Source organism: Myotis daubentonii, chromosome 9 (assembly GCF_963259705.1).
Source record: "Myotis daubentonii chromosome 9, mMyoDau2.1, whole genome shotgun sequence".
Taxonomy (NCBI): Eukaryota; Metazoa; Chordata; class Mammalia; order Chiroptera; family Vespertilionidae; genus Myotis; species Myotis daubentonii.
In genome coordinates this window covers 38,988,492-39,016,345 of record NC_081848.1, presented here as the reverse complement: position 1 = coordinate 39,016,345, position 27,854 = coordinate 38,988,492, and the positions used below count along the sequence as shown (strand labels likewise).

The following is a 27,854-nucleotide window of genomic DNA, read 5'->3' as shown; positions in this document are numbered from 1 at the left end:
CAGAGCCAAAATCCCAGGGAGAAAATCAGGTTTGTAGAAATGGGAAATGAGTAGGTCCCTTAAGACGTCATTAAGAGAAAGGCTGGGGTGGTAGTTTGCCAATATAAAATCCCGTCAAGAGCCCATTAGGGCTGCAGACCCCTTGACCCAGTATTCCTACCTATGGGAATTTATTCTAAAAAAAAATAATTTTTGAAAGGCAAAAGCAATATATAGTATCCTATATAATAAAAGCATAGTATGCAAATTGTCCCCTCAACCAGGAGTTGTCCGGGAGTTTGACCAGGGGGTGGGGCAGGCCAGGGGAAGGGAGGGAGTACCTGGCTGGCAGCCAGCAGCCACGAGGGACCCTATCAGTGCATGAGTTTCATGCACTGGGCCTCTAGTTAGTGATAAAATTACAGTGTAATTTACAACAGGAAAAGAAAGACCCAAATGACTGTGATGGTTGAATTTTATGTGACAACTAGGTTAGGCTATAGTATCCACTTATTGAATTAGAAGTGATCTATGTGCTGTAGTGAATGCATTCTGTAGAGGTGGGACACATCTACAATCCACTGACTTAAACAAAGGAGGCTAAGGCTGGCCCACATGACTCAGTGGTTAGAGCATCAGCCTGTGCACCAGAGGGTGGCAGGTTCGATTCCTGGTCAAGGGCACATAGGCAGGTTTGATTCCAGCCCCAGTCAGGGTGTGTGTAGGAGGCAACCAAATGGATGTGTCTCTCTCACATGAAGGTCTCTCTCTTTTCTTTCTATCTATCTATCTATCTATCTATCTATCTATCTATCTATCTCCCCTCCCCTCCTTTCATTCTCTCTGATAATCAATGGGAAAAAAAATATACTCTGGTGAGGAATAAATAAATAAATAAATAAATAAATAAATAAATAAATAAATAAATAAATAAAGGAGGCTACCCCTCATAATCTGGGTAGGCGTCATCTAGTCAGTTGAAAGGCCTCAAGAGCATAACTGAGATTTCCCTGAGAAAGAATTCTACTCATTATGTTTCTCTGGTATAAGAGATACAAAGGCTTTAAGCAAATATTGGAATATCATCTTAAATTTTATAACAAACAGTAAGAAGTTATATGGAGAAATGTTTATAGGTCAAGAAAAAAGGGCAAATAAACTTAGGTCTACATTGTGATTATAACTATGTAACTTTGTACGTTTATATATAAAAGAAAAAAGAGTTTATTAGAATGATGGAATCATGGCTGAATCTTAAATGTCTTAATAGTGTTACAAAACAGTTTGTGAAATAGAGCTCTGTTAGCTCTGTTATTTTTAATGGAAGAAAGCTAACATTATGTTAGGCCTTATTAAAGAAATCATACTAATCTAAACACACACACACACACACACACACACACAGCTGCCCATTTTGAAATGTTGCCTTTGATAGTAAGTACTAAAAAGAAAGGACCCTCTGGAAGGCAAATACCCCAACAAATGCCTCAGTCCAGGGCCATTTTTCAGGAACATGTAATGCCTCAACTCAAATAAAATGAACACCCACACACAACGGCAAAGTAGCTGGTAATTGGTTTAAGAATTTTCCACATCCTCAGCTGAAGGGCTTGCCTTCAACTTTGACTCAGGTCAGAGATATTTGCACTGGGCAGCTAAACATTTAGCACAGTGAGGTCTCTTCTCCTCTCTCCCAACACCAGACACTGAAGGGATTCTTGTATGTTTGTTGAACTTAAGAAAATCAAATAAATGTTCTTAGCAACGAAGTCATATGGACCTCAGTTTGAATGCTGGTTCCACTTTTATTCAATCCAAAAATATTTGAGTGCCTACTACATGCTAGGAATTGTGAATACAACAGTGACCAAAAAAGAAAGATACTATTTATTTTAAGGTAAAAGGTGCTATGTTAAAACTTATTCTCTTTGGAGAATGCCTTCAAGAGAAATGATTCTCTGGAGCTTAGGGCAGATAGACATTAATCAAACAATGCCATAGTGTAAACAGTAAGACTGTGGTTCTATATAAACAAATAATTACATGAATGCTAAAGTGTTTAAAGGTGAAGGGTACTGATACATGCTTCGAAATAAGATGGATTGATGAATAAATAAATTAAGGGAGGGCAGATATGCAATAAAGCAAATACAGCAAAATATTACAGACTCTAAATGAAAAATCAAATGTAAGGTATTTGGCATTAAACACCTTAAAGGTCAGTTGTAATGAAGCTGATGATGTTGATTGGTTTTTTATCTCATTTACCCTCAACATAAGATTGGGAAAAGGGGATACTTGAGAAAGAGAAAAATCACATCCCAAACTCGTTTTTGTTTTTTTGTTTTTAAAGATTAGAAGGAAATAGATGAAATGCTACTACCGGTTATAGTTCTACAATAAAACTGATGGACTTTGTTGTGGTGGTGGTTTTGTTGTTTTACCTTTTTTTCTTCTGTATTCTTCACATTTTCTGAGAGCCATGCATCACTTTCATGTATCACTTTTACATTTAAAAATATAAATGTATTTTAAAAACAAACATGGGAGATTGAGTGAAGACCCTCAAACTGGAAGAGTGACTACCTATCTGACAAGATTTTAGCTCACTGGACCCTGGTTATCAATTTCGGGGGAGGAGGGCAATGTTTATTTCCGCAATTAAGGAAAATCCTAGAAACTGCCCACAGATTCTTGAGTTAAAAGCACTCTTATAGACCACTTAGTCCTAACTCCCAATTAATAGACAATGTGAGTCAAGCACTTTACAACTTCGCAGTTGCTGTGCATTTATCCAGGGAGCTGGTCTGAGCCCCACAACCCTGTAAAGGTTCGGGCAGCTCTGATGTGATGATGGAAGAAGCATGAATCAGAAGCTCAAGAGTCAGAACTCAAGAGTCAAATCATAGCTTTGCTATACAGCCTCAGGTAATCCCATTAACTCCTGTTTTCTCTTCTATGAAACAGAGATAAAACAATACCTGTTTTAGCTAACCCAGAGAGTTTTACTACTCCCCGCCTTGCATCTCTCCTCTAGGTGCACTGAACTAATCAGGGTTCCCCAAACATGCTCTCAAGCTGCTAGCCCTCATACTGCTTTCTCTCTTTCGGGAAGGTCTCTCCTTCCCTCGCCTCCTCCCTCTCCCCCACTGTACGGGGTTAAGCTCTGCTCAACTCTCAGAACCCAACTTAGGTGACACTTCCCTTAAGGTTTGCCAGGCTATCCCCATTTCAGGTGGAGTAGATGCCTTTTGCACAGCACAAATCTCCATGTGTCCTTTTTATCTCAATATAGTATTATTGCCTATGGACATCTCTGTTTCTCAACCATAAACTTAAGGGTAGGAACCAGGTATGTATGATTCATCTGTTTTGTCAGAGCCCATGACAATGCCTGAGGCTTAATGTGTTTAGGAAATGAACTTTATATAAAAATTAAGACATTCATTTTCATATAATAAGTACATGTTTATGCAAAATGTAATATATGGCGGTACTTCTCAATCTTGACTGCATATCAGAATTAGCTATAAACCTTCCAAAATAGAGATCCCGTGAGATTTTAATTAAGTAGACTTGAGATAGAGGCCAGGCAATTTATTTTAACATCTTCAGACGTGGTTCAAATACATGGCCAAATGAAAAACCACTGAGATAGCCCGGCTAGTGTGGCTCAGCTGGTTGAGTTTGTCCCATGCACCAGGAGACGGCTGGTTCCATTCCTGGTTCCATTCCATCAGGGCACATGCCCAGGTTGTGGGCTCTATCCCCAGTAGGGGGCGTGCAGGAGGCAGCCCATAGATGATTCTCATCGTTCATGTTTCTCTCCCTCCCTCCCTCTCTCTTCCTCTCTGAAATCCTTAAAAATATTTTTTTTTTTTGAAAGAGAGAGAGATCAGGAAGCATTCTAAAGTGACATTTCCAGTGTGCCACAGCTTAGTTTGAAAGAGTTTAAAAGGCAATATGATATTGTGACAAAAGTAAAGGACTACATTTAGATTTCTTAAAATGTAGTTTTAAACCAATATTTAGTCATTTGCTAATAATGTGCCTCTGAGCAAGCCAAGACTGCTATGATCCGCAGTCTCCTAACTCTTGTAAAATGGAAACACCTCTCTCACAGGACTGTTGTAAAGACTGAACCAACGCAGCAGGACAAGATGTTAGCCTTTTCCCTGTAGAAACGTAAATGTAAATGCATGTTCATCTGTCCTCACCCATCGTTCGATGCACAGAAAAAGGGAGCAGGCTAAATGGGGGGATAAAAGTGTATTTTAACTCTCACAGCGATATACTTGCCAAACATTACTATATCCTCCATACGAAAAGATTACAGCATAACACATAACTGGTATCAGGTGGGTATCGACTGAAAATGAAGTCTGCCACCTACTTTCAGCAAAACCTTGAACAAGTTCCCTTTGCCAGTCTGAGCCTCAACCTCCTTACCCATGAAAGAGAAGTGCTGGCCATCATCCCGTATGCTTATTCTGAAGATTGAAAAAAACATCTCACACAGTGGCTGGTACATAACAGGTGTACAATAAACTACTGAGTAAGTTTACGACCCGCTAACAACTAGCTAGCCAATTATACTTTTCAAAGGTTTCTTTATATCCAATATTTTACTTAAGTTGCTTCATAACCTTGTAAGCTGGTCACAGAAACTTTTACTATCCCCATTTTACAATTAGGAGAAGAGGCACAGGGATAAATCACTTCGTACGGTCATGCAGTAATATAGAAACAAATTAAGGTCTCCTGACTTTCTTCTGGTTTCATTATTCCCCCATCTCCAAATTACAACATTAGTCTTTAGGAATTAAAATTACATCTATGAAGCATGTGTCCTTTTGATAACCTTAAACGTCTCTCTTTACTATACAAAAAAAAAAGTTTTTTCCCTACTTTCTGGTTATGATTTAGAAAGATAAAAAGGGAGAAAGGGCCCAGCCAGCGTGGCTCAAGGGTTGAGCATCAACCCATGAACCAGGAGATCACAGTTCTATTACAGATCAGGGCACATGCCCGGGTTGGGGGCTCAGTCCCCAGTGGAGGGCCTGCAGGAGGCAGCCAGTCAATAATTTTCTCTCATCATTGATGTTTTCTCTCTCCTCCCCTCCCCTCCCCTCCCTTCCCCTCCCCGCCTCTCCCCTCCCCTCCTCTCCTCTCCTCTTCTCTCTCTCTCAGAATTGAATTATCTCAGATTAGCAATTGCTGATTCTACCATGATTTTTATTTTTGTTTTCCCCAAAAGCCTTCAACCTCTTAGTTGAAAATATGTTTAAAGTCTGTTTATTAAAATAATGCTTGTTTGATAAAGTATTCCTAAACTGAGGTGAGGGAGGCAGGATTAGAAAGACAGCCTTCTCCCATCTTTATGAGTACACATCACTTTTTACCCCTCACTTTATCCCTTCATTTTAAGATTTGTCACACCATGTTGTGATATCTTTAACTCGTTAAAGCATTGAGTATGTATATCTGAACACCCTGTCCCAGCATGGGGCTTGGCACATGGTAGGGAAGGACTCAATAAATGTTTATAAATAAAGGAATGAACAAACGAAGCCAATCTCTCAGAGGGAAGTTAGGAAAGGAGAAAACTGGATATTGTATCTTACGGCTAATAAGAAAGTGAAAGAAAAAATATATTTTAAGAGCTTCATAAGGAAGAAAAACCTTTGCATGGAGTCAAACAGGCCCCCGTAGGGCTTTAAGTATCACTAGAGAAAAACAAAACCACAGGAGATCCGGAAGAGACAGTTTCAAGTTAAAAGGCTCAAAAGTTAGGGTGCTCATTTAGACTTGCAAAACCAAGTCGCAAATCCCTAAGAAACAATCCTGGCCTAGGATATTTCAACAGCAGTTCTCAGGTCTTGACTACAAGAACAAAGGCCAAAAAATCCTGCAAGCTTAGTGGAGAAAGACAGATATAAACGGGAAGAAAAGCTCAGTCTAAAATAAATTCCCCCCAAAAAATATCAGAATCCACTTGGATTTTCATATTAAAGCATGGTTCCTCTTCAATCTGAGAACTATTGAAAAAAACCCCAATGTAGCAGCTGGCAGTAAATGGGACTAAATCATCTTATTCATTCAACAAATATCTGAGTGCCTGCATGTAGTCACTATTCTAAGCTTGTTGGAGAAAGACAGATAGAAGCCGGAAGAAAAGCTCGTCAACAAAACAGACAAAATTCTCTGCTCTCAGTAAGCGCTCAATCTAGTGGCAAAAGGAAGGCATACAGAGGTGGACTAGAATGAACTGCCAGGCAGTAAGTGCTCTGAAAGAGAAGGGAGGGAGAGGGGGGATGGCAAGGACCTGGTCTTATCAAAACAAGATCTTTTAACTCAGCGGTTTTCAAACTATCAAGTATCGGAATTACCAGGAGCAGCGGGTCGCCAACCGGTGGTCCGTGAGGTCCTAGAGGTTGGCGACCGCTGACCTGGAGGGCTTGTTACAGCGGAGGTTTTAGAGCAGCGGTTCTCAACCTGTGGGTCGCGACCCCTTTGGCGGTTGAACAACCCTTTCACAGGGGTCGCCTAAGACCATCCTGCATATCAGATATTTACATTACGATTCATAACAGTAGCAACATTACAGTTATGAAGTAGCAACGAAAATAATTTTATGGTTGGGTCACAACATGAGGAACTGTATTTAAAGGCCCAGCCCCAACCACAGTTACTCAGTTATGGAACAAATCATTTGCAATTCCAACAAATTCCCGGGTGGCATTGATGCTGCTGGTGCTGGGACCACACTTAGAGATCATTGTTCTAGCCCAAAGGATCAGACATCCTCTATCTCCTGGGCCTTGACTTGCTTCTTCATCCATCCATTCATTCCTTTTAAACAGGTATCCGTGCACGCAACTTTGTTAAGACACTAAAATTAAACAGGTCCTGCCCTGGAGAAATTCACAGGCTAATGGAAAAGACAGGCACAAACTCAAATAATTGCAACAGTGCTGTAGAGAGGTGTAAGAGGGGTGTGCACAGGAGCCAGAGAATAAAGGAGTAACTCATTCTATGGAGGTGACAGGAGGAGAGACTAAGGACTGCTGCTTCCAGAGGTCCAACAAGCACTCCCCCACAGGCAGGTAGCGGGTGGAAGGCCGGCATTGGGGGAGAAAGGCCAGCCCAAGCAAAAGCAGCGATAAGAAGAGTGTGGCAGGGGAGTTACAGTGAGGCTGCAACGGTAGGCAGCAGTCTGGTCTCTGAAAACTTCTTATTCAGGTTCGAGTTTGAAAATGCATCCTTAGGCAATGACTAGTCTGGGTAGGGAAACATTTATACAATGGGTTTTGTTTTACAAAGATTTCTCTGGATACACAGCGCCCTCCTTTCAGAAAGCACTGCTTCCTCCAAGCCCAGCACAGGGCCTCATAACATGTGCCTAGTAAATGTATATTGAATTGACTTGGACAAGCTTTTTTTTTTTTTTTAAATATGTTTTTATTGATTTCAGAGAGAGAGAGAGAAACATCCAACAGCTGCCTCCTGCACGCCCCCTACTGGGGATTGAGCCCGAAACTTGGGCATGTGCCCTGACCCAGAATTGAACCATGACCTCTTGGTGCACGGCTGGATGCTCAACCACTGAACCACACCAGCTCGGCTAGACAAGCCTTTTATCAAGTGCTGTCTTGTGGATGTGAGACAGGTCACCACCTTCCCAGCACGACTCACTGGCCAGGACAAACCTTGTAAAACAGGTCCAGCAGCCTCAATTATTGCACATTGCTCCCTGGACTACGGGAGTCCCCGGGAGATCAGAGCAGGTCTCACTGTTTACATGTCTACCTCACCCACTAGACTTTGAGCTCTTGGAAGCCACGGAATGTCTTTAATAGACTCTGAATCCCCATCGCCCTAGCAGGAGGCCTGGACACAGTAGCTCTCCCGACTCCAGTAATGCAGGGTCAAGGGATGGCTAAATAAGCAAATTAACCAGATAAATCCATGAGCTCCTCCAGGTAAGGATATGGATAAACTTCAGGGAATGTTTCAGAGTCCATATTCCCAAAACCCTTTTTGAGAAGTAGAGTCTCCTTAAGGTGAGGTGGACTCCACGGGCACCTGGATGGAGGGTTTCCCAAACAGAAACATAACAACAACAAAATATGTTACCGACGCTGTGGTAAATCCTGCAGGCCGCTGCGGGCTCCAGGCAGAAGCTGGCTTTGCCTGAGAGGAGTTTGGGAGTGGATGCTATCAAAGGCTTCAGAGTGGGAGAAGGGGGATTCTCCAGGGGAGTCCTGAAAGCTGAGTCAGTGCTTGGTACATGTCTGTGTCCAGGGCGTAAAAACAAACTCCTGGAACTTGAAGGCTGGCAGTAACCTGCTCAAGGTCACAGGAAGGCGGTGAAGTCACAAGGTAAGATCAATGAGGCATCGGTGTACTGTCGGCTCCTGCTTTCTCCTGACAAAGTTGAGAGAGCCCAAACACACAGAAGGCAAAAGTAAAGACTTTTCTCAGGCCCTAACCGGTTTGGTTCAGTGGATAGAGCGTTGGCCTGGGACTGAAGGGTCCCAGGTTCGAATCCGGTCAAGGGCATGTACCTTGGTTGCAGGCACATCCCCATAGAGGGTGTGCAGGAAGTAGCTGATCGGTGATTCTAACTCTCTATCCTTCTCCCTTCCTCTCTGTAAAAATTCAATAAAACATTTAAAAAAAAAAAAAAAGACTTTTCTCAGGAACAATTCTTAAAGGCTAGTCTTATGAATTTGAATTTTTTCGGTAACCATAGTCCTAACCCTTCCCCTCACCTTTCACAGTCCCAGGGGGGAAAAAGCATAAGACAGTTATCCACCGAGTTGAACCAACACAAGCACTTGGCTCCCAACACCCACAAACACCCACAACTTCTCAAGTATTCTTCCAAAAACACTCCCTCCCGTGTTTGCTGTTAAATGTTCAAGCCAGTAAAGGCTATAATCATTGACATGGAATAATCAGCATAAAATAATTCTCTCTCCTCTCCCTGTTGGGGTTAAACTCTACAAGTTACGGCGCATCCCGCTGTGGGGGAGGGGCTGCAGGAGTCCGGCTCCAGCCGCTCGAATTCTTCCAGGAGTGGGACCCACAGGTGACTCCCCGGCCCGGGCAGGGGCGCCCTCTCCACGCACAGCAACCCGGACGCCGCCTGCGGGGCTCCCGATCGCGGGCCAAGGTCAGCGCCGGGGGACCGCAAAGTTGGGGAAAGAGTCGCTCCCAGACCCGGACCTGTCCGGGGTCCCGGCCCCGCCCCTCCCCTCCCCGCCCGCCCCCTCTCGGGGTCCCTGGCCCCCGAGTCCGAGACCGCGGCCGCGCGGGTGTGTGCAGCGGGGGCCTTTGTTGGTCGGTCGGAACCATCCACCTCGCGGGCGGCGGCCCCGCCTCCACTCACCTGGCGCCGCCGCCCGCCCCCGCCGCGGGGAATGAATGGGCCCGGGCCCCCGCCGCGCGCCCCCGCCCCGCGCCCGAGCCGGGCTGCCCGAGACGCCGGGCACCGCGGAGGCCGCCCTCACCTTCCGCGCTCGCTCGGCTGGACTCGGCTACTCCTCCTCCTCCTCCTCCTCCTCCTCCTCCTCCTCCTCCTCCTCCTTCAGCCGGGGGCGGCGGCCGAGCCGGGGGTGCGCGGGGCCGCCTCACTTTCTCGCTCCCGCCGCCGCGCGCTCTGGCAGGGCCGGGGATCCCCTCGGGCCGGGAGGGGTCGGGCGCCGCGGGTGCAGGGGTGCTGCGGGGCGGGTGTGGGGGCTCGCGGGCCGCCGGGCCGAAGTGGGAGACCGCCCTGGGAGGGGATCCGAGCGCGGAGCGGGCGAGGGGTGGGAGGATGAGGGGAACGCGCCGGCGGAGCGGGGCGCGGGGCGCGGGCCGGGCAGGGAGGCGCGCGGAGACGCGGTGGACGAGCCGAAGGGAGGCGTGTGCGGGGGAGGCCGAGGGGCGTCGGTGGCCGCCGGCACCTCGGGCTCCAGCTGCAGCCGCGCCCCCGCCCGCTGCCGCGCTATTGTGCGCCGCGGGGCCGGGCGACCGCCTCTCCCACCGGCCCCAACCCCCTCCCGGGCGAGGCGGCGGAGTCCCGCCCGCCCCGCCTCCTGCAGGTGGGAGGGGGCGGGGAGGCCCGGACCGACCTACGTGAGCGCGGCCGGCCCAGGCGTGGGGGCAGGCGAGCGCCTGGAGTGACGTCATCGGCGCATGACGCCAGAGGCTGGGGAATCACCCGGCGGCCGCATGACGTCATTGCTCCCGCATCTGTCCCCTCGCCTCCAACTCTACTGCCGCTGGCTCCTTGGGCCCGGCCTTTCTCGGGGAAGATTAGGGGGCGATTTCTCGGGGCGATGACGGTCGGGTCAAGGTGGAAAAAGACTGCTTAAAGGTCTTGGGGTCCTCTTCAGGTTACTAAGCTCCTCCGCATCAGCTGCTAGCTAGACCATTGCCAAGAGCAGAATTTGCAAACCACCCCACCTCCTGTGACCCCAGAGCCCGGCATTTATAATACGACTTGGAGTTCTGTAGGGGGAGGGGCTGCGGAACAAAGAATAATAGAGATTTGAACTGACGTTGAAAAAAATGGGCCTCCTTTCCCGTCCTTCTCCTACCACGGAGACTACGTCCAACCCCTACCTTTCCCTTGAGCTCGGCTTCTGTGTTTCCCGATGCCTCCTGGACAGCATCACTTAACCTGCGCTGTACCTGAAATCCCACATGTCCAAACCTGAAACATTAGTGACTGAAGGTCTGAAATCGGATGTCCTCCTTCAAATCCCAGCTGTACCAATGTTAGTGACCGGACCTTAACATTTCTAAGAAACAATTTCTCCATAATAAGTAGTACCTTTGTGTCCTTAACATGATCTCCAAGCCTTAGTGTTACCATAATAATAGTAACTACAATTTAGCACATGTTAAGACCTTTGAATCATGGCTGTACCTATTACCTTCCCCACCACCCCCACCCCCTCAAAGGTGCGACTCATGTTACTTCCTCGTCTCAGTCAATGGGCCGCCATCTAGCAGTCTCATAAGCCAGAAACCTGAACATAATGCCTGTTCTTCCTCTCTTGACTCCCTTATCAAATTAGTCACCAAATCCTGTACAGTCTCCTAAATATTTATCAAGTCCTTGCCCTTCTTTTCACTCACTACCATCGTCTGGACAACTGGGCCAGCCTTCTATCTCTAAATTCAATCCATTCTTACTAGTGACCAGGGTAGCCTTTTAAAACCATAAATCTGATGATGTCCTCCCCTGTTTAAACACTCTGGAAGGCCTTTGTTGCTTTCAAGATAAAGTCCAAACTCCTTAACTTGACTCTGTTCAACCTTGGTGCTTACATCAGCCTTTCTAGCTTTTATCTTTTGTTCCAGCTACACAAAATGCTACTTAATGTTCTTTGAACACACATTTGCTTGGCTCTGAGCCCTTCTCTCTTTATCTCATTGGCCAATACCTACTCATTCTACAAAGCCCAGTTTGAATGTCATGTTCATTTTATTCATTCAACTAATATTTCTTAAATTTCCCTGAGCCTTCACAATGTTGTAATCCTGTAGTACTTATGCCTTTTACTGTGTAGTAACTGTATTTGTGTGTCTGACTCCCTGAACTCCTTGAGATCAAGTCCTGTTCCTACTCATACACTCCATATCCCCAGTATCTAGAATGGTGCCTGACACATAGTTATAGAAGCAAAGTTAAAAATGTATCAAACAAATACTAACATAGTGCTTACTATGTGTCAGATACTGTTCTAAGCATTATCTCCTTTAGGCCTCTAACAACCCTTTGAAATAGACTGTTATCCAGCCATTTTATCTATGAAAAAACTGAGGCACAGAGGAGTTAAGTAACTTAACCCAAAATCATAACTCAGTAAATTAATCCTAATCTAAACGTTCTGTATGGTCTCTGTGGAGGACAGAATAATGGCTCCCTAAAAATATTCACATTCTAATCCCCAGAACCTATAAATATGTTACCTTCCATGACAAAGGGGACCTTGAAGGTGTCATTAAATTAAGAATCTTTTTTAAGGAACTAAAAAAGAAATGTGTTTATTGAGGATACAATCAATATAAAAATCAAAAGCGTATCTGGCTTTAATCGGCTTTTCTTTCTCATGTGGAATGAGGATGGGGTTTTGTTTGTACATTTTCTAAGGTTCCCAATCTGTTCATGAAACTTATAGAGGGAAGCTGTGGGGCAGAGACTCCTTAAGCAACCACTGGGAGAACTGTTATCAGGGTGGGAGAACTGCTCAGTGCTGCCGACTTCTTCCCCTTCGGCTTCATGTGTGCTGCAGAATTGTCATCGCCCGCCATGGTGAGCCCAGCAATAGTGAAAAAAAACTCTAGAAGCCCACTCTGCCCTCTCTGCACTGCTCCAGGTCCTTCGTTATTTTGTCCACAGCCAGAAGGTCTTTTTGATTTTCCAAAAACCCAGAGAAGTTTTCCATGGGTACTCTCAGGTCCTCCTTTGTTTAGTAGCCTTTATCCCCAGCAATTTTGTGAAATGTGAACATCATGGTTTCCATGGGGTGTTCCATTTGAGAAGGCACTCTGGTGAGGTCTTGGAGGAGGTGATGCGGGATCGCTGAGCTGGCTGGGACCCACGGCCAGTGCTAAATTACAGATCTTGAGATGGGGAGGTTATTCTGGATTATCCAGGCGGATTCAATGTAGTCACAAAGATCTTTACAAAGGAAAGCAGAAGAGTGGGGAAGAGGTCGGCTAGACTACAGAAAAGGTCAGATGTGAGTTGTGATTCAATGTGAGAAGCACTCCACTCACCCTTTGAAGACAGAGCAAAAGGGCCACAGCTATGGAATAAAAAGAGCTCCAGCATGGGCAGGTGGGTCAGTTGGTTGGAACATCCTCCCATACAACAAAAAGGTTGTGGGTTCAATTCCCGGTCAGGGCACATACCTAGGTATTGAATTCTATCCCAGTTAGGCCATGGATGGGAGGCAAGCAATCAATGTTTCTCTCTCACATTGATGTTTCTCTCTTCACCTATTCCTCTCTCTCTAAAATCAATAAAACATGTCCTTGGGTTAGAATTAAAAAAAAAAACACAACTTCAAAAGCTAGAATAGACAAGATAACAGAAGCTTTGGAGCTTCCAGAAAGAAACAGAGCTCTGCAGACACTTTGATTTTAGCCCAGGGATACGCATTTCTGACTTCTGAACCACAGAACTGTCATGTGTATTTGACTGAAACAGGAGGATGTGACCACTGAATGTATTACCCAGCAGGTAGGGGGGGAGTGGGGGTAAAGAGTGAGATCAGAGGGTCAAGCCCTGTGGAGGGAATGAAAGCCAGCCCCACCCCCATGCACATATCCACAAACCCCCTCAAATAAAGCAGGCTGAACCACAGCACATAAAATAATGTGTATTGTTTTAAGCCATTATATTTGTGACAGTTTGTTACAGCAGCAATAAGAAACTAATACAGCCCTAGCTGGTTTTGCTCAGTGGATAGAGTGTCAGCCTGTGGACTGAAGGGTTCCGAGTTCAATTCTGGTCAAGATTTCGGGCTCGATCCCCAGTAGGGGGCCTGCAGAAGGCAGCTGATCAATAATTCTCTGTCATTATTGATGTTTCTATCTCTCTCTCTGAAATCAATACAAATATATTTTTAAAATCTTAAAAAAAAAGAAACTAATACAGTCTCAAATCAAGGGCACCAACTCTATGCTAACAAGTGGGAGGGGGCTCCTTGCTAGCGGTACAAGGTTCTCAGTTGCATCCACCCCAACATCTCCATCCCAGGCATCAGGGTCCCACTCCCTACCCACAGAACCATGACTTTAGCACAAGAGACCAGTCCAAGGATCTCTGCCCCCCTCGCAGGCATGCTCACCTGGTTTTCACGCGGTGCTCTCTCCCGGAGAGGAAGAGGGTTTTAAAAAGTCTCCCAAGGCCCTAACCAGTTTGGCTCAGTGGATAGAGCATCGGCCTGCGGACTCAAGCGTCCCAGGTTCGAGTCTGGTCAAGGGCATGTATCTTGGTTGTGGGCACATCCCCAGTAGGGGGTGTGCAGGAGGCAACTGATCAATGTTTCTAACCCTCTATCCCTCTCCCTTTCTCTCTGCAAAAAATCAATAAAATATATTTTTAAAAATAAAATAAAAAGTCTCCCACGAAGGTCTCTGGATTTCCTACCATGTCCTGAATTGATAGGTAGGTAACACTGCCTGAAATTCTCATTTGTCTGGGCTTTTAAGGTAGTTAACAAAATCCAGCAAATTCCATGAAATTATAATTGACATCACCCCATACCATTCCAGTGTTACAGCATGAATTCTCAACGGGGGTGGTATCTCCCCAAGGAAGTGAAAACTTGTTTTTAAGTGGACAAAAAGCATCTTAAATATCACAATGTTTGGGGGCCTCCAAAGTTCAACCCTATTAGACAAAATCTTATTTCTTAGTATTTAATCTCTCTGGCTAGGGATGCACATTACTTTACAGTTCTGTGGTTCATTGTATTTATTTTTATTGGGATATAATTGATTTATCACACTGATTAGTTTAGGTGTACAAATGATCTGATATATGTATATATGCAAAATGATTGCCACCCTAAGTTTAGTTAATATCCAGCACCACATATAGTTACAATTTTTTTCTCATGATGAGAACTTTTATATATGTGTGTGTGTGTGTGTGTGTGTGTGTGTGTGTGTGTGTGTGTGTTTATTTCAGAGAGGAGAAGGGAAGAAAGAAACATCAGTGATGAGCGAATCATTGATTGGCTGCTTCCTGCACAGCACACCCCCTACTGGGGAATCCAGCCTGCAACCCCGGTAGGTGCCCTGACCTGGAATTGAACCCTGACCTCCTGGTTCTGGGTCGACACTCAACCACTGAGTCACACCGGTCGGGTGTGATGGGAACTTTTAAGATCTATTCCCTTAGCAGCTTTCAAATATACAAAACAGTACTGTTAACTATGGTTGCCATGCCACACATTACATCCCCAACACCTGGTTTATCTTGTAACTGGGAGTTTGTACCTTTGACCACCTTGACACCTTTTGCCCACCCCCCCCCCGCCCCCCACAAACCTGAGATACTATCAATGTAATTTTTCTCAATATGAAGGCAATATTTTTTTAAAAAAGCTTAAGAATTCCTATGCTAGAACCACTGCATAATCTAATGTGCTCCTCCCACTTGTCCTTCCAGTCTCCTACAGGTGAAGAGCTCAGCATATCAGGGGCTGTCACTGCTCAACTGCCCAACAGAGTCCTTGCTGTCACCTGGTCAGGGAGCGACTCCATTCTAGAATCCGCTCCTGAGGTGTTCGCTCTGGGCTGACTTCCGGTGCCAACTGCCTACGTTTAGGTTTCCCACAAAGCAGAGGCTGAGAGACACACTGGGGTGCAGGTTGTTTATTTGGGAAGTAAGCCGAGGGAACGGGCGTGAAACAAGGGAAAGGAAAGGTCAATGTAGAGTGAGTTACTGAGGGTCTCGCTTCTGCCAGAACCTCGGAGAAGCTTACAGAATGCCTCCCAGAACAGACTGCCTGAAAGATGCATTCTTCTACCCACTGGCTTCCATCCCTCGTTGGTAAGGTGTTCCCACTGCTGTTGACTCCCCTGGACTTTGTGGCTTTGCTTGCAGATGTCAGAGAAGACTCTAGAGCAGAATTTAAAAAAAAAAAAAGTCAGGTATATACTTGAGGTGACAGCTTAGCAGCAGGAGGAGAGTTGGAACTGTCCCCCACAATTGTGGCCGCAGTCGGAGGTGGGCTAAGGGAATGTGACAGCAAGTACCAGAAATACCTGCTACAGACTAAACAGGTTTCAATTATGGGTTCACATCGCAAAACCAACCTTTTTCCAAACTACTTGAGTCAACACACTCCTACCAGTAATGTATGAGAGTTCCAGTTATTTCACATCCCCATCAATACTTGGTATCATCCATCTTTATTATCTCAATCCCTCAGTTGGTTATGTGGGGATTGATTGCTAATGCGGTTGAATTAGACCAAGTTTGTGGTCATTTGAATATTCTCTTTTGTGAAGTGTCTATTCATATCTTTTGCTCAGGTGTTTAAAATCAACTTTATTGAGGTATAATTTACACATAATAAAAATATACCTACTTTAAGTGTTTAGCTTGATGAGTTATGGCAAATGTATATCTTTTGTAAACACTGTCACCCCTTCTGACACAGGAGGTTCCCTTGTGCTTCTTTGCAGTGGGTCCCCTCCCCCCACACACCCCCAGCAATTAATGATCTGCTTACTGTCACCTTAAGCTAATTTTGCCTGTTCTAGAATTTCATATAAATGGAACCATACAGTAGGTACTTTTTGTGTTTGGTTCCCTTCATGCAGCATACTATTTTGGAGACTATCCATGCCGTTTCATGTGTCAGTCAGTACTTCTTCCTTTTTTGTTGCTGAGTAGTATTCCATTACATAGATATACTACAACATGTTTATTCAATTATTGATCGAATTGCAAGTTTGGGGCTATTATGAATAAAGCTCCTATGATCATTCGGGCACAAGTCTTTGTGTGGGTATATATATGTTTTCATTTTTCTTGGGTGTGAAATGGAAGGGTTGTAGGGTGAGTGTATATTTAACTCTAAGAATTGTTAAACTGCTTTCCAAAATAGCCATGCCATTCAGTGTCCTTTTGACAGGTCCCCATCATTCTTTGAGCACTTCCTTCTTTTTGGTCCACAATGTTCTAGGCCAGTGATGGCGAACCTTTTGAGCTCAGCGTGTCAGCATTTTGAAAAACCCTAACTTAACTCTGGTGCCATGTCACATATAGAAATTTTTTTATATTTGCAACCATTGTAAAACACTTATATTTTTTATATTTATTTTATATATTTAAATACCATTTAACAAAGAAAAATCAACCAAAAAAATGAGTTCGCACGTCACCCCTGACACACGTGTCATAGGTTCGCCGTCACTGCTCTAGGCTCTTCTTATCCTTTACCCAGCCCTCAAATCAGCCACTTCTCCAAAGAGTTCTGATTCTTTTCATTGAAGAAGGGAATGTAGAACCCAAAATCTATGCACCAAGTGAGCTCATTACTGTGGAATGGCACTGTTCTCAGTGGCTCTCAGTCTATATAAGACTCCAACATAGAAGATGGCGGCATAGATAAACACCGGGAAATTGTCGCCTCACACAACAATTGAAGAATGCCGCAAGGGTCAGAGCAAACATCGTCCAGAACAACAGGAAGGCTGGCTGAGTGTAATTTCTACAACTAGAAGAAAAGAGGGGCACGCTGAGTGCCAGAGGAACTGCAGAGGTGAAGTGCAGAGGTACGGCGGTGGCTCGCGCGCGCGGAAAGGGGGTGGCGCCTGAGGACGCGGCTGTCTTTTTGAATCACAAGCTCCCGACTGCTCTGAACTCCGGTTCCAGCGGGTCTCTGGGGACCCAGGGCTCATACGGGGAGAGGCTGGTCTGTCAGGCGGCAGCGGGCGAACTTGAGGGCGGCTTTCCCTCAGAGGTGCTTGCAGCCGTTACCGGGACACTGAGACGCGCGACTCCGGGCGCGGAGAATCACCATAGCTGCTTTCACCACCCTTTGACTCCCTGAGACCCCGCCCCACCCAGGCTGCGGCAGAGGCTTTTGCATGTGAATGTACCTAACTACAGCCCAGCCAGGCAGACCCGGAACTTCCAAGAGAAGGCCCAAGGCCCCGCAGCGGCTTGCATTGCTTCACAGCTGAGCCTCTTCGTGGCTCCTGCTGTGTGGCCTCAGGCAGGGGCTGAATTAGCACCTCCTTAGATCCAGGAGCCACTGTACCCAGTGGTCAGAGGGGGACCATTCTCCCACTTCAGACACAGCCGATACCCACAGCCAATTGGCCTGGAGGTCAATTCCTCCCAGTGATCCTACAACAACCAAGGCACCAAGAGTGCACCAAGAGTGTCTACCCCAGGTAACTGGGGAGGCTGAGCCACTGGGCCCTACAGGACACCTGGCGCGCAGGGCCACTCTATCAACACAGGGAAGCAGCCAAAATGCAGAGACAAAGAAAAAGGTCACAAATGGCAGAAACGGAGGAAAGCAAACGACTGGATATAGAGTTCAAGGCCACGTTTATAAGGCTTTTCAAGAATTTTATGGAAACCGCCGATAAATTTAATGAATCCCTCAAGGAGTATAGTGAGACCATGGAGGACATGAAAAAGGACCAACTAGAAATTAAGCATACACTGACTGAAATAAAGAATAATTTACAGAGATCCAACAGCAGACAAGAGGATCCCAAGAATCAAGTCAAAGATTTGAAATACAAAGAAACAAAAAATACCCAACCGAAAAAGAAAAAAGAAAAGAGATTCAAAAAATATGAAGATAGTGTAAGGAACCTCTGGGACAACTTCAAGCGTACCAACATCAGAATTATAGGGGTACCAGAAGGAGAGAGAGGGCAAGATATTGAAAACCTTTTTGAAGAAATAATGACAGAAAACTTCCCCTACCTGGTGAAAGAAATGGACTTACAAGTCCAGGAAGCGCAGAGAACCCCAAACAAAAGGAACCCAAAGAGGACCACACCAAGACACATCATAATTAAAATGCCAAGAGCAAAAGATAAAGAGAGAATCTTAAAAGCAGCAAGAGAAAGACAGTCAGTTACCTACAAGGGAGTACCCATTCGACTGTCAGCTGATTTCTCAACAGAAACCATGCAGACCAGAAGAGAGTGGCAAGAAATATTCAAAGTGATGAATAGCCAGAACCTGCAACCAAGATTACTTTATCCAGCAAAGCTATCATTCAGAATTGAAGGTCAGATAAAGAGCTTCACGGATAAGAAAAAGCTAAAGGAGTTCATCACCACCAAACCAGCATTATATGAAATGCTGAAAGGTATTCTTTAAGAAGAGGAAGAAGAAAAAGGAACTCTTACCATTTGCCACAGCATGGATGGAACTGGAGAGCGGATAAATACCACAGGATCTCACTCATTTGTGGAATATAATGAACAACATAAACTGATGAACAAGGACTGATCCAGAGACGGAGAGGCATTGATTGGACTGTCTGGCCTTGGAGGGAAGGTAGGGGAGTGTGGGGGCAAGGGGGAAAGATCAACCAAAGGACTTATATGCAAGCATATAGGCCTAACCAATGGACACGGACAACGGGGGGGTGAGGGGATGAGCGGGGGGGGGGGGGGGGTAGAGGGTACACATATGTAATATCTTAATCAATAAAATATTTTAAAAACAAAAGACTCCAACATAACTCACGCTCACTCCCCTTCTGATATTCATTCATTCATTCATTCATTCATTCAGTGTGTGTGTGTGTGTGTGTGTGTGTGTGTGTTTCCTTCTGGCCTTTAAAAAGCATGCCACCATGAGTTCTATAGCTGCAAGAAAATGAATTCTGCCCATAACTTGAGGGAGTTTGGCAGCCTCTGATGAGAATGCAACCCACTAACCCCATGACTGTAGCCTTGTGAGACCCTGAGCAAAGGACCAGACCCCGAACGCAGAAATTGAGATAATAAGCATGTGTCGTTTTTAGCCACTAAGTGTGATACTTGTTACTGAGCAATAGAAAGCTAATACAGGAGGGTGGGAAAGGCAGCTCCAAGGATTAGAAGCCTCAGCATTTGTGAAGGCTGCTGCAGCTGTGGCTGCTGGGAACAGTTAGGGAGACGGGGGTATTTTGGGGTGTTTTTTTTTGCAGTACTATCTCCGTGGGCAGTCACTAACTTTGTGGGTGTCTAGATTCACTGTGCATGTATTTTTTAAAATATATTTTTATTGATTTCAGAGAGGGAAGGAGAGGGAGAAAGAGAGAGAAACATCAATGATGAGAAAGAATCATTGATCACCTGTCTCCTGCACGCCCCCCACTGGGGATTGAACCTGCAGCCTGGGCATGTGCCCTGACTAGGAGTTGAACTGTGACCTCCTGGTTCTAGGTCGATGCTCAACCACGGAGCCATGCTGGCCAGATGTCGTGTATTCTTAAACATCCCTAGACATTGGAGGGCTCCCCCCGCCTCCCTGATTGTGCTGGAGAGGTCACGTGGGCAGTGTTGTTCTGCGAGTTATTCCTGGAGGTCCAGCCTACAGCTCACGCCTCCGATATTTGCAACAACATTATAAAGACCTCAGTTCTCTTTAAATCTTTTTTGACTTACAATAGCTAGAGTGATTTCTGTTTCCTGCACCTGACGCTTAACCGCTTAACTGATATACCCGCCTTTGCTTGAGCTAGTTTAAAAGGCTTCCTGTTCCTTGCGGCCAGGTGATACTAATCTAAGATACCCATGGGGCACTAGAGTTTACTGTTGTGACAAGGGGTGGGAAACTGAAGAGCTCGGTGAGGCTGCGCTAGGGTTAATTCGTTCAACCAACACGTTTCACTCATTCCCTGCTCTGTGTCAGGCCCTGGAAATACAGGTAAGTCATTCATACCCCTGCCTTCAGAGAACTCGAAAGCTAGTTGGGGAGACAAACACACATAGGAAAAATAGCAGCACAGCATGTTGTGACCTGTAAAAGGAAAGAAATAGGATAGTGGGAGCCCAGCGACAACTCTGCCTTCCCCGCGGTCTGAGGAGACGGCGTCTACGTGGGTCTCACAGGGTGAGTGAGCCTACAGAGGGGGAAGAGAGAAAGGCCCCGCCGCCCATGAGCCTGTGGAACTAAGAGTGAGTCCGTCACTTTAAATGCATCATCCCACTTAACCCTCACAAGGTCGGGATTATTATCTCCTCTTTACAAATAACGAGGGTGGGCCAGTGTCACACAATTGAACATAATAGGAAACAAGCTCAGAGGACCCACTCTGGATAGTGAAAGCACAAAAATATTGACTTCAGGGTACACAATCGCTTGAAGAATCATTGCCAGTGCTAAAGAAAAGACTCCAGGCTGAGCTCCCAGGAGTGAAGCTGCGCCCTGCCACCATCGGAAGGCCCCTCTTAAGGCGGACGGCTCCAGAACCCTGCCATCTCCACCGCAGTTCACATCAGCGCACCTGGTTACCTACTGTCCTTCCCCCCCCCCCCCCCACTCAGTTCCAAACTCAAGTCTTGCAAGAGTGCATCTGCCTGTGGACGCTCCCTAGAAAAGTCTGGGAATATGATTTGGTTTTCCAGCCTCCAGTACAGGAAAACATACCAGAAGGCAGTTGGACTGGACACTGAGGGAACCAATCCAATTTCTGCCACATTCAGTTTGATGAACTTAAGAATATTCCTTCAACAAACACTAAAATGATTGCTAATGTCAATCATGTGTGAAAACAGACATTCTCGTACACTATTGGTGGAAGTGTAAAGTGATATAAATCTACTGGAAGGTACTGTGACAGCATCTAATAATATTAAAAGCATGCATCTGCTATGACCCAGCAATACTGCTTTTAGGAGTCTGTCCTACCAAGAAAAGAACAGCAGAAAAGTTTAAGAATGTGTATGCAGCATTGTAGCTACATAAATCTGGTATCAACCTAAATATCCATCAATAGGTGACTGATTAAATAAATAAATGATACAACCATACAGCAGACTATTATGCAGGCATTAAAAGGAATTATATTTTATTAAAGGTGTGGGGTGACATTGGTCAACATGATCATATAGGTTTCAGGTGTGGGTTTCTATGTTATAAGATCTGTATATTGCACTGTGTGCCCACCACCCAAAGTCAAATCTTTCTCTGGTCATCATATATTAGGACCCCCCTTCTCTCCTAAAAGGAATTAAATGGATCTCTATATATTGGCCTGAAACGATGTCCTTTACATGTTGTTGAGTGTAAAAAACACAAGTTGCAAGCAGTTTGTATAACATGATCTCATTTTTGTTTTTTTAAAATGGAGGTAAGGTACCTCTACACAATGGAATACTACGCTGCTGTAAAAAGGAAGGAACTCCCTTGGATGGATGGGCCTGGAGAGCATTATGCTAAGCGAAATAAGTCAGTCAGAGAAAGAGAAATATCACATGACCTCACTCATTTGTGGAATATAATGAACAATATAAACTGATGAACAAAAACAGATCCAGAGACAGAGAAGCATTGATCAGACCATCAAACCTCAGAGGGAAGGTAGGGGAGGGTGGGGGTCAGGGGGAGAGATCAACCAAAGGACTTGTATGCATGCATATAAGCCTAACCAAAGGGCATAGACCAAGGGTGGGCAAACTTTTTGCCTCGAGGGCCACAATGGGTTCTTAAACTGGACCGGAGGGCCGGAACAAAAGCATGGATGGAGTGTTTGTGTGAACTAATATAAATTCAAAGTAAACATCATTACATAAAAGGGTAGAGTCTTTTTTTTTTTTTTAGTTTTATTCATTTCAAACGGGCAGGATCTGGCCCACAGGCCGTAGTTTGCCCACGGCTGGCATAGACACCAGGGGGATAAGGGTATGGGGAGGGGTGGGGGTGGGCAATAGAGGGATAAGGACACATATGTAATACCTTAATCAATAAAGAAAATTTAAAAAAAAATTAATTAATTAATAAATAAATAAATAAATAAATAAATGAAATGGAGGTAAAAGATATGTCAGTATAAGTACAGGAAAATTGTCGATAGCATTAACATACAAAGACGTGCCTCTGCTGCAGGACACTGTACAGGCCTCGCTGGAGCATCTGTGAGGGAGAGGGTGGGAAATGAACTCACAAAAAAATTCAAGACCCAGGCACCACCATAAAGTTAGGGTGGGAAATGAACTCACAAAAAAATTCAAGACCCAGGCACCACCATAAAGTTTTTGGGAGTCATTTGGCCGGGAGCACTCTCTGTTCACCCTTGGCTCTGACAGTGTGCTGTTCTACAGGGATTAATGCTATGGCTTGGAAAATGGGGAGCTAAGGGGTGGATGATCATGACTAAGGCCTTGCAGGGAGGGGCAGGGTATGTGGAAAGACAGTGGAGTTTGTCTGCAAGAGCCCGAGGCAGTCCTCACAGTTTTCCACATCCTGGCTCATAGGTGCTGGTAGCCTCCAGCAAGCAGGAAGCTGACACACTCACTCAGGTATGAGCCCTAGCAACTGACACTTCAGGAGAGACATGGGAATGGTTGCCTAGGAAGAGTGGCCACTGTAGCATCTCGGTGTTTGGCGTATTTCCAAGGATGTCAGATTGCCCTTGAAATACAGGAACTTGGTTAATGCAATAACAGCAGATCCCATGTGTTCTAAACAACACCCAAGACAACTACCGAAGAAGTCTGGGCCATCCACAAGAGTTCCCGACTTGTTAAGAGAACCAAGATGGCGGCATAAGGTACAGACCTGTGCGTGCTGCCTCCCACAACAACATTGAAAATACCAACTATAAGACAAACAGCTATCATTCAGAATCATGGGAAAGCTGGCCCAGTGGAAGTTCTACAACTGGAAGGAAAGAAAGAAGAGCATTGAGACTGAGTAGGATTTGCAGAGGCGCCAAGAATAGAGGTACGGAGGCACACGCCAGGCGGGCTGCAACTGGATGAGCGGTTTTTTTCAATCGGAAGGGGTTACAAACTCTCGAATCCACTGAGCTTGTTTGGGGCGGGATTCTGAGGTCCCAGACCCCTATGGGGAGAGGCGGGACAGCCTTGCAGCGGGTCGGGAAGCGAGGGTGGCTTTCCCGTGGAGCTGCTCGCCAGCACTCGGGGATGTGGAGATGCAGAGTCGCAGAGGCGAGTTGTGGAGACGCCATTGCTGTTTGCTCCGCCCTGGTGATTCCCTGAGACCCCGCCCTACTCAATTTACATCCCCACCCAAGCTGTGCCAGTGGCACAAAAGGAACCACCTGCGCTTTTGCAGGTAACCCAACAAACTGCAGATTTCAACTCCTCACACCGATAAGGGACACACTCAAGAAGCAGAATCAGGTTTGGAGGAAGCCGGAGCTGGACCCGGCTGGGCTGGCGACATGGAACCGCTGTACCAGCAAATGCACAAACAGATCCACCAGATCCAGTCTCACATGGGATGCTGGGAGACGGCAGACAAGCAGTCTGTGCACTTAGTAGAAAACGAAATCCAAGCGAGCATGCCAGATATTCAGCCAGCTAGAACGCCTGGAGATTTTGTCCAGCAAGGAGCCGCCCAACAAAAGACAGAATGCCAAACTTCGTGTTGACCAGTTAAAGTAGGATGTCCAGCACCTGCAGACTGCCCTCAGAAACTTCCAGCATCAGCGATACGAAAGGGAGCAGCAGGAGAGACAGCGAGAGGAGCTTCTGTCTCGCACCTTCACCCCCAACATGGGATGCAACCGCCCCTGCGAGGCTGCGACGGCCCCTCTGAGGCTGAAATGGCCCCTGTGAGGCTGAGACGGCCCCTGTGAGGCTGAGACGGTCCCTGTGAGGCTGAGACGGTCCCTGCGAGGCTGAGACGGCCCCTGTGAGGCCGAACACAGGGACACGTCACGGATGGAAATAGCTACATTTTCCATGTGTATGACCCGGCAACAAAAAGCTACACCTATGGATGAGGACAGTGGGGGGGGGGGGGTAAGGGCAGAGGGTGGGGTGGGAACTGGGTGGAGGGGAGCTACGAGGGGAAAAAAGGGGAACAACTGTAATAATCTGAACAATAAAGATTTAAAAAAAAAAAAAAGAGTTCCCAACTTGTGAGGGATTGGCAAGTTGATTACACGGGCCCCTTCCCTTCAAGTGAGGTTCTAAATGTGCCCTGGTTTGTGTGGACACTGCTTCTAGCCTAACCAAGTTTTCTTCTGTCGCCTCACAAACCAGGTCACCACCACTGGGGGATGAGAGAAGTTGATTGCCATGTACAGATACCCTTGCCAACTAGACAATGATCAGGGACCACATTTCAAAGGTCATGATACATAAGATTGGGAAAAAGAACATGACATTGAATGGAGGTTCCATTTCCTCTATAACCGCAAGCAGCAGGGTTAGTGGCAAAGAAAATGAAATATTAAAGCAGCAGATTAAATTACTAACAAGTAAAACCACCTTGTCCAGGTGGACTAAAGTATTTTCCCCGCCCTAGCTGGTTTGGCTCAGTGGATAGAGCATCAGCCTGCGGACTGAAGGGTCCCGGGTTCGATTCTAGTCAAGGGCACATGCCCAGGTTTGGGGCTTGATCCCCAGTAGGGGGCGTGCAGGAGGCAGCCAATCAATGATTCTCTCTTATCATTGATGTTTCTATCTCTCTCTCCCTCTCCCTTCCTCTCTGAAATCAATAAAAATATATTTTAAAAGAAAAAGAAAATGATTATTTTTTAAAGTATTTTCCCTGGCTCAAATACATTTAAAGCCCCATATGCCAGGCTGTGGACCTCTGCCAAGACATCCAACATTGTAAAGACATGGGTGTCATGGGAGACAGCCACTGCCTTGACTCTCACGGTGGATCAGTGTGCTATGCTGCGAGAACGCCAAGCCCCATCACACCTGGAAAAGGAGTTCCCTGCTGGAATTTGCAATGGGACAACCCTCTGGGATAGGTGAGTTTCTTCACACACCTGAGTGAGGGGGATACTGAACCTCCACCGGCACCCGTTATCCTGCTGTAAGCTGGACCTGATGAAGAGCACTGTACCTGGAACGGAACCGGCAGTGCACCAATGAGAGAGGGGAGAAGGTAGAGTCCTGGTCTATCACATCCCACCCCTAGTCCATCTCCTCAGGCCCGACAGAGCCGCCTCTCCCGTGTATGGTGTGCACAACCTCAAGCCCCCGTGACTGATAGAATCATTTGGCTGCCATCTTTCTTCCCTCCGCTGGCCTGAAGGGCTGACAGCACATAGAGAAGCCCAGCAAGCCTTAAAGGGTAGCCGACAAAGCCTGCCCTCACTGAACACTGAAGTGTTTCTAATGAGAAGGTGACCTCCAAAACAGGATGGCACTGGACACTATCGCTGCCTCACAGGCTGTGCCGTTATCCAAACAGAATGTTGTATGTTCATGCCCGATGAGTCTGCTAATGTGTCGTCTTTATTAAGTCACCTGAGGACACAAGTGAATACCCTGAGCGATCCGACCCCCAGCCTTGGCGGCTTAAAAATCAGTGGGTCAGCTCATGCGGCTCTTGGTGAAAACCGTTGTTACTGGTTTGAAGTATCACCGCCTTAATCTCTGTTCTCCCCGCGGGTGCCTGCACTGTTGCTGTGGCATCTGCCTCCAGTGCTGCCCGACAGCACCAAACAGGCTGCCTGTGCTGGTGAAGCCCCTTGCTGACCGCCCAGGGCCCTCTGCAGGAGCGGGGTGGCGGCGTGTGAGATTATAGGAGCAGTGATGAGGCGTGGAGTGCTGGAGCAGGCAATCAGCAGGACTTGACCGCCCACTGACCCTAGGCTGGACCCAGGCAATTGGAGGCTATTCACCCCTCTCAGGTCCTTGGAATGTATGCTCTGCTACCACCCCACGTGGGAACTGCTTCAAGGACGTAGCCTGGAGGGTGGTGTGCTGTTGAGGTCATCTGGGGGGTATATGTGACTGAACCCCGTGAAGGCCTCTACATCAGCGGTTCTCAACCTGTGGGTCGCGACCCCTTTGGGGGTCGAATGACCCTTTCACAGGGGTCACCTAAGACCATCGGAAAACATATATAATTACATATTGTTTTTGTGATTGATCACTGTGCTTTAATTATGTTCAATTTGTAACAATGAAAATACATCCTGCATATCAGATATTTCATTACGATTCATAACAGTAGCAAAATTACAGTTATGAAGTAGCAATGAAAATAATTTTGTGGTTGGGGGTCACCACAACATGAGGAACTGCATTAAAGGGTCATGGCATTAGGAAGGTTGAGAACCACTGCTCTACATGAACTTTGAAGATTCTGGAGGGAAGGAGTGGAGACCTACTTGTCTTGTGGCCACACAAGACAGGCCTGATAAGTAAGTTCCCTTGCTTATTAAAACTGCCACCTACAAATCCAGAATGGTGTCACTCCTTTTTTGTTCTTTTCCCTGCCCTGTGTGTATGGGGTCAGTTTACAGACTAACCACTCCTCTCCAATTCCATGTCCTGAGGAAATCCCAAGCCCTCCTCAAGGTTTCATTTCTTTCCCTGTGGCCTTCGGATACCATAGCCCATTGGCCTCTGGGCTCCTGGTTCCACACCCGTCCCCTGATATACAGATTCAGGGTGAAACCTATTCTGTTTCAACCCCCACTGTTCTGACATCGGCTGGTGTACTGCAATTCAATCCTGACACTCAGCACCCAGAGGAGATACTGTCAGACTCCACAAGTTTAGGAGCACATTCCCCAACGAGACCACCCCAACTTCAGACACCAATGGCAAGTAGGGTCCCAGGCCACCCATACTTCTGATCAACAAGGTGCAAATCCAGAGGGTTCCTACCACCCCCCTCAGGTTCTACAATTCACTAAAATGACACAAAACGGAGGATAGCACTGTACTTACAATCACAGTTTTATTTTAAAGCGTACTGATCAGACCAGCCAAATGGAGACACGTCGGGGAAGGTCTGGGAGGGTTCTGAACACAGAGCTTCTGTGCCATCTCCCCATGGAGCGACAATAGCTCATCTTCCTCACAATGTGTTCACCAACCAGGAACCTCCACTCACTGAGCTTTGGTGTTCAGAGTTTTATTAGAGTTTCGTTGTTTGAGCGTGACTGGTTACATCATGGACTCAATCTCCAACCCTCTCTCCTCCCTGAAGGTTAGGCTGGCTCAGCGTCCCAACCTTCTAATCAATAGTTGGTCTTTCTGGTGACCAGTGTCCATCCTGAAGCTAGATAGGGGCCCACCATGAGTCACCTCATCAGCATGAACTCAGGAATGACTCAAGGGACTATGAATAATAAAGATACTTTTATCACTCAGGAAATTCCAAGACTTTTAGAAGCTCTACACCAAGAACCTGGCAAGTAACTTTTTGAAACTTCCAAATGACTTGA

At 46.2% G+C, this 27,854-nt stretch overlaps 1 protein-coding gene, 1 long non-coding RNA gene and 1 pseudogene across 2 annotated transcripts in view; all 3 read right to left on the bottom strand.

The window, feature by feature from the left end:
- PAK1 (p21 (RAC1) activated kinase 1) overlaps positions 1-10,028 on the bottom strand; it is a 124,856-nt gene extending 114,828 nt beyond the window's left edge. The window contains exon 1 of the mRNA XM_059708368.1: positions 9,495-10,028. The gene's annotated coding sequence lies outside the window, so the exon portion shown is untranslated. The remainder of the gene's footprint in view (positions 1-9,494) is intronic.
- Positions 10,029-12,180: 2,152 nt separating this feature from the next.
- Positions 12,181-13,775, bottom strand: LOC132241779 (protein S100-A10-like; annotated as a pseudogene).
- Positions 13,776-15,351: 1,576 nt separating this feature from the next.
- LOC132242071 (uncharacterized) overlaps positions 15,352-27,854 on the bottom strand; it is a 54,308-nt gene continuing 41,805 nt past the window's right edge. The window contains exon 2 of the long non-coding RNA XR_009454546.1: positions 15,352-15,613. This is a non-coding gene — a long non-coding RNA (uncharacterized LOC132242071). The remainder of the gene's footprint in view (positions 15,614-27,854) is intronic.